The 7028-nt window shown below is 47.5% G+C and overlaps 1 non-coding gene across 1 annotated transcript; it reads right to left on the reverse strand.

Annotated features, from left to right (window-relative positions):
- Positions 1 to 2762: 2762 nt before the first annotated feature.
- Trnai-uau lies at positions 2763 to 2836 on the reverse strand. Its single transcript has one exon. It is a non-coding gene; the product is annotated as a tRNA-Ile (tRNA).
- Positions 2837 to 7028: the final 4192 nt, after the last annotated feature.

Consider the following 7028-nt stretch of genomic DNA (forward strand, 5'->3'; position numbering starts at 1 on the left):
CTCACGGATTATTGTCCTTCGGATTGCTGTAACTACTTTGCCTCGAACTCTGCCCCTATTGCGTTACGGACTCTGCTCACTGGCAAACCGTCAGCTTATGAGTGAGTGTTGCCCCAGTACTCTGATCTGGATCACCACCTTCGTTTGTTATTGTACTGTATACTGTGTTGAACGTGCAAGGCATACTCATTGAAAGAAAAAAAATAGTGACTAACACAAAAGTACTTGAAGACAAACCCGGCATTTGCTAAGCTGTTAGAGCAACAGTTTCAAATGGCCCTGCTCCAATAACAATTAACTACTTAAGAGGAATGGCACGACCAGCAGATGGACATACTACCACTTAACACTGAAAGACATTAGTTAATGGTCCTGTCTCTGTCACCGCCATCTTCGCCGCTTCCACCCTACAAGGAATCGAAAGGGAACTGAGAGACATATCTTCGCCGTCTAACGCAACATTTCACAGCGTCTTAAGGTAGTAAGCAGCGACTTTTGTTTCCTTATCGTGGGATAAGCCCGAATTGTTCTGGTGTTGTTTTTAATTGTTTTCCTCATTAACGGATCTGGTAGCCCTGTCGGCCTGCCTTCTGAAGAATTGTGTAACTTACATGTCAACTTATTGCATTCAACAAAGCCATATAACGTTATTGCGGCTGCAGTTTAAAAAGGCTATGACCGAGCGGTTCTAGGCGCTACAGTCTGGAACCGCGCGACCGCTACGGTCGCAGGTTCGAATCCTGCCTCGGGCATGGATGTGTGTGATGTCCTTAGGTTAGTTAGGTTTAAGTAGTTCTAAGTTCTAGGGGACTGATGACCTCAGCAGTTAAGTCCCATAGTGCTCAGAGCCATTTTTTAAAAAGGCTAGGGGCTAATCTTCACCGCCACAGCCAAATATGTCAGTTTCTCTGTAACAACACAGCTTGTAGGAAGGTGACAACTCATTCGGGAAACTGTAATTGGATTCTTCCCTGACGAAGAGGATCGCAGTGAGGCATTAAAACTCTCGGGCCCCACACTTGAAAAAGTACTACACGTCGCTCAATCGTTCGAAGTTTCGCGAGCAGCTAAGCTGCTTTTGTTGGGCCCGTTCGAAGTATCCCAGGTCAAGCCGCGGCAACAGGCGTTATTTCCGCCTGAGCCATGGCGCCTCACTCCGAATCGATATACGCATAAAGGTCCGCCTACTTAACTGGGTGGTAACGTGCTCGCCTCCCACGCAAGCGGGCCCGGGTTCGATTCCCGGACGGGTTGGAGACTTTCCTCCGCTCGGGGACTGGGTGCTGTGTTGTCCTCATCATCATTTCATCCTCATCACCGGTGCCCAAGTCACCCAGTGCGGCGCCAACTGAAATAAGACTTGCACTTGGCGGCCGAACTTCCCCAGATGGGGCGTCCCGGCCAACAACGCCATACCCTCATTTTTTTCCGCGTAAAGGATAGCAATCTTTGGTCCGCTGCCGAAGAGGAAGCGACGTAGCGCTCGAACGACGCGAGGTGAGCTTGGTCGCAGGCAGGAAACTGAGCGGCAGTCGGTGGAGTGACGTCAAGTCCGGACAAGGGAGATGGCGAAGACGCGTGCTTGGACGTGCACTGCGGTGATTACAACTATGTTCTGCTGCGTGGCTGGCAGTTGACTGGAATTGTCGCTATCTTTATCTTGGATATGTCGCACGCTTCCTTTCCCACAAGTGTCTTAGCTTCTTTTCTCTCTGCCCGATGGTGGTTTTTGTAGAGACTTGAAGGTATTATATATTCTTACTCCACGCTTTGTGGTAGTTTCTGAGGGAATTGTGGCTTGCTGATTATGTGGGAAAGAAAGTGAACGCTGTGATGGGTTTGTGCCTCGATATATGTATGAATATAAGTTTTGTGTGTTGTTGCTTCTTAAATCTCGTATGTGAGCATCTGACTGCCTTCTTAAACGACTCTTGCTTTACATAAGGAATAGCTCCTTGTCATACTGAATGTAAATTCCATGCTCTGGTTCATCTAATGTTGCATTTTAGTGTGTTTTAGTGTTGCCTATGGAGCTCCGGTAAGACTGAGTGTGTACTGTGGCACCGTGCAGTTGTGCCGGTTGATATGCTGGGCGTGTTATCTTACTGAGCTTCAATCTGTGGTATACCTCACCTTGGGGCTCTGGGCCGTTTCTAGTTGTAAGGTTTTATGAAGTTACTCGTAATTACTAATTGCTAACACGGGAAACTCCCTATCGTATCCCCCTCAGATTTAGTGGTAAGATGCCCCAATGGATAGCCCGTCAAAAACTGAACACAGACCAGCCAGGAAGTGGGTGTACTGAATTGTGATAAAAGAAACAAAATAGAAAAAGAGAACGGTCCAAGCTCAAGATGTGCAATATCGAGCAAATATGAAGAACCACGACGTCGTGGTTGTGTCGACACGGTGTTTGATTGTGAAGGAAGAGATCCGTCTTCGAATCTCCCTCGTGTCTCATTTTTTCCCCTCACAAAAATATGAACTGTCCGTATTTTCGTTGAAGTGTCTGTTCGCTGTATTCAAATTTGTGTCTGTGTCGTGATGTAACGTCTATTTGCAACAGCGAAGTGTAAGGAAGGGATCTCCAGACATACGTACGCCCTATTTGTTCTACACAAGTACCACATATTATGACTCTTGCGCTCCGTTTTGAATTCCTTTGTTATAACATAGTTTACAGCCAAAATTAGAATTATATATTAATACCTTCATCTGCTGACAGGCATAGATATATATCAACGGCGACAGGTGAAAATGTGTGCCCCGACCGGGACTCCAACCCGGGACCTCCTGCTTATATGGCAGACACTCTATCCATCTGAGCCACCGAGGTCACAGAGGATAGCGCGGCTGCAGGGACTATCTCACGCACGCTTCAAGCGAGACCCACATTCTCACCTTATATGTCCACACCCTACATTAGTAGTGTCCCTACCCAACATACTCATCACTCGTGGAAGACGTTCTTACCAAGTGCCGTAAGAGTTCGGGTAAATATGTGTGCACCCGCACTGAAGAAGAAGGTCATGGCCGGTATTGCCAGAACTATATCCATATAAGTATATAGTTCTGGCAATACCGGCCATGACCTTCTCCTTCAGTGCGGGTGCACACATATTTACCCGAACTCTTACGGCACTTGGTAAGAATGTCTTCCACGAGTAATGAGTGTTGGATAGAGACACTAAGAATGTAGGGTGTGGACATGTCCGAAAGAACAGACACCATATCCATATATGTTTTACAGTCGTTTATTTATTTATTTATTTTTTCATTTCTGTGAAAGGTCTACGCGGCATCTCGCCTGGTCTCACTATTCATCACATTTACTTGCGACGGTACTATGTTCTTACCACTTGACTCATATTCTATAAAGAATGTATAGAATGACAGTTGCCAAGACTACAGAGTGAGAACAGACACGCCAATGACATTGTGAGAAAAAAAAGGGGACACTCTCGAGTTTTGAATACGGATCTTCCGCTCTGTAATCCAACACTGTGACCACACACACACAACGCGTGCTTCTTCCACTTTGCTCGAGGCTTTACATCTTGAATTCGGACCGTTCACTGTTTCTATTTCGCTTCTTTTTCCGCGGTTCAGTACACTTTCTTCCCGTTTTCATGCTTGATCTGTGTTCAGTTTTAGACGGGCTATCCACCGGGCCATCTTACCACTTTTCTCAGGGAGGGGTGGGAGGGGGGAAGGAGGGTGCGATGGAGAGATGGGGAGTTTCCCTTGTAAGAAAGGCATTTGGAATTGCCATTCACGCTCTGCCGTGTCGTCCGGGAGAAAAATGTTTAAGAGATGCTGTCGTTTTGTGTTGATTAGTCAATACATCACTGAAGTACCTAAATTGAAGACGCATTTGTACATACTTGACATCCTTGTTAGCTCAGCCGTAATCACTATGCACGAAATGTTTTAGCGTCACTGGAGGTAGACAGTAGTTGTGAATCCTGTATTTTCGCTCCTTTGGGCAATTGTTCGTAATCAAAATTTCACATTGGTTATTGAGTGCCTCAGGCGGCCCGTGATATTTGTACTTCTGCTAATAAGTCTGTCTGTACTTCACTTGCATCTATCATATTTGTTATTCAGGGGACTTGGTAAAGTTTGGTCGGCCACGTGTTTCACCTGGCGAGGCCCTACAGCCGATTCAGCAAGCGCGACTGCCTTCCGGAGTGATCGGGGGATTACACTGGCGCCTTGATATCTCTGACAACCTACACATTGGAAATGTCAGCTCGCGTGTGTAACGGTGACAAGAGGTACCCATTTTGTAATGAAATCCTTATGATTCTAATTTGCGGCGTCTACAGAGAAGTTAAGTTTCATTAAATTTGAAATCTTGGCTAACGTCTGATCTGCGTGTTCATGTTAATTGTATCGTTTTTTTCTCTTTAAATGAGCCTCGGCTGTCCCTGCCGCCTTGACACATGTAGACGTGGGTCATCTGGAAGTCCTTGAACAGGCTACGGACCAAAGTCGCAAGATCGAGGGACAATCTCCTCAAATGGAACTTCCAACTGCCAACACATCACTGTGCGAATGCGATGAACTGCAGACAACTCGGCGTCTCTTCAAATGTAACTCATGCCCAGCTGTAGAATGAAGGACTTAACGTCTGCAGCACCCAGTGCTATCAAAGTTGCCCAATTCTGAGTGAATACTGTTTAGTTTTCTTTCATTGTATTGTATATGTGTTCATTTTAATGTACCTCTGACACGAATAGAGCAGAAAGAAGAACCTTGGCTTTTCAAAGTCTTGGGGAGTTAGCAGTGGTAACTAAAATTATTGTCGTGATCTTTTACTCTGTGTGTCTGGTAATTTTACATAACAAATGTATTCTGTTGTATCTTACAGAAGAAGAAAGCGTAAATGAGCCTCCCTCACGATTTCAGTCGTTAAGGACAGGAAATTTTTTTTCAAATTATTAACCTATTTTCAAGTTATGTGAGTGCTTAGATGCCTTTAAAATTTTCCTTATTACTTAGTTTGTTAACTTAAAGTTACTTTAAAATTACACTCCTGGAAATGGAAAAAAGAACACATTGACACCGGTGTGTCAGACCCACCATACTTGCTCCGGACACTGCGAGAGGGCTGAACAAGCAATGATCACACGCACGGCACAGCGGACACACCAGGAACCGCGGTGTTGGCCGTCGAATGGCGCTAGCTGCGCAGCATTTGTGCACCGCCGCCGTCAGTGTCAGCCAGTTTGCCGTGGCATACGGAGATACATCGCAGTCTTTAACACTGGTAGCATGCCGCGACAGCGTGGACGTGAACCGTATGTGCAGTTGACGGACATTGAGCGAGGGCATATAGTGGGCATGCGGGAGGCCGGGTGGACGTACCGCCGAATTGCTCAACACGTGGGGCGTGAGGTCTCCACAGTACATCGATGTTGTCGCCAGTGGTCGGTGGAAGGTGCACGTGCCCGTCGACCTGGGACCGGACCGCAGCGACGCACGGATGCACGCCAAGACCGTAGGATCCTACGCAGTGCCGTAGGGGACCGCACCGCCACTTCCCAGCAAATTAGGGACACTGTTGCTCCTGGGGTATCGGCGAGGACCATTCGCAACCGTCTCCATGAAGCTGGGCTACGGTCCCGCACACCGTTAGGCCGTCTTCCGCTCACGCCCCAACATCGTGCAGCCCGCCTCCAGTGGTGTCGCGACAGGCGTGAATGGAGGGACGAATGGAGACGTGTCGTCTTCAGCGATGAGAGTCGCTTCTGCCTTGGTGCCAATGATGGTCGTATGCGTGTTTCTCGCCGTGCAGGTGAGCGCCACAATCAGGACTGCATACGACCGAGGCACACAGGGCCAACACCCGGCATCATGGTGTGGGGAGCGATCTCCTACACTGGCCGTACACCACTGGTGATCGTCGAGGGGACACTGAATAGTGCACGGTACATCCAAATCGTCATCGAACCCATCGTTCTACCATTCCTAGACCGGCAAGGGAACTTGCTGTTCCAACAGGACAATGCACGTCCGCATGTATCCCGTGCCACCCAACGTGCTCTAGAAGGTGTAAGTCAACTACCCTGGCCAGCAAGATCTCCGGATCTGTCCCCCATTGAGCATGTTTGAGACTGGATGAAGCGTCGTCTCACGCGGTCTGCACGTCCAGCACGAACGCTGGTCCAACTGAGGCGCCAGGTGGAAATGGCATGGCGAGCCGTTCCACAGGACTACATCCAGCATCTCTACGATCGTCTCCATGGGAGAATAGCAGCCTGCATTGCTGCGAAAGGTGGATATACACTGTACTAGTGCCGACATTGTGCATGCTCTGTTGCCTGTGACTATGTGCCTGTGGTTCTGTCAGTGTAATCATGTGATGTATCTGACCCCAGGAATGTGTCAATAATGTTTCCCCTTCCTGGGACAATGAATTCACGGTGTTCTTATTTCAATTTCCAGGAGTGTATTTTACTTATTTAATCGCTCTTATTTGTTTCTGCGATTTCTGGTTGGTGCAATGACGCTGTATTTGAATTTTTGATAAAACGGTGAATTTTGTCAAAAAAACACTTGGCGTCCAGTAATTCCATTTAAGTCTTTGCCCGCCGTTCACTTGGGCCATTAATTCCTCGTAGCACCGCCCTTCCTCAGTCTATCTCATCATCAAACGACCTGACGGTTAGACATTGATTCCGATCCTCCTATTATGTGGAGACCCCAAACGCACCGACTACTCAACTGTTTCCATCGCCATGCAATCTAAGCCAAGTGCGGGCGTGAAGACCATCTTGCTATGGTGTGACAGAGCAGTTGCACCTGTTTACGCTTGCCAGGGCACCATCTGGGGAGCATGGATAATAAACAGTCGCTCCATCAAAGCCATAGAGACGCACGTGAAAAACATTGGCCGCATATTGTAAGAGACATGTACTGGGTGTACTGAACATCAAGCAACTGACCACAAAACTTCGCACAATGTCCACCACCACATCAGCTATGTGATAGGACATATTTGAACTTTAAAGAGCTTTCCTAAA

This window comes from Schistocerca piceifrons, chromosome 4 (genome assembly GCF_021461385.2).
Source record: "Schistocerca piceifrons isolate TAMUIC-IGC-003096 chromosome 4, iqSchPice1.1, whole genome shotgun sequence".
Lineage (NCBI taxonomy): Eukaryota > Metazoa > Arthropoda > Insecta > Orthoptera > Acrididae > Schistocerca > Schistocerca piceifrons.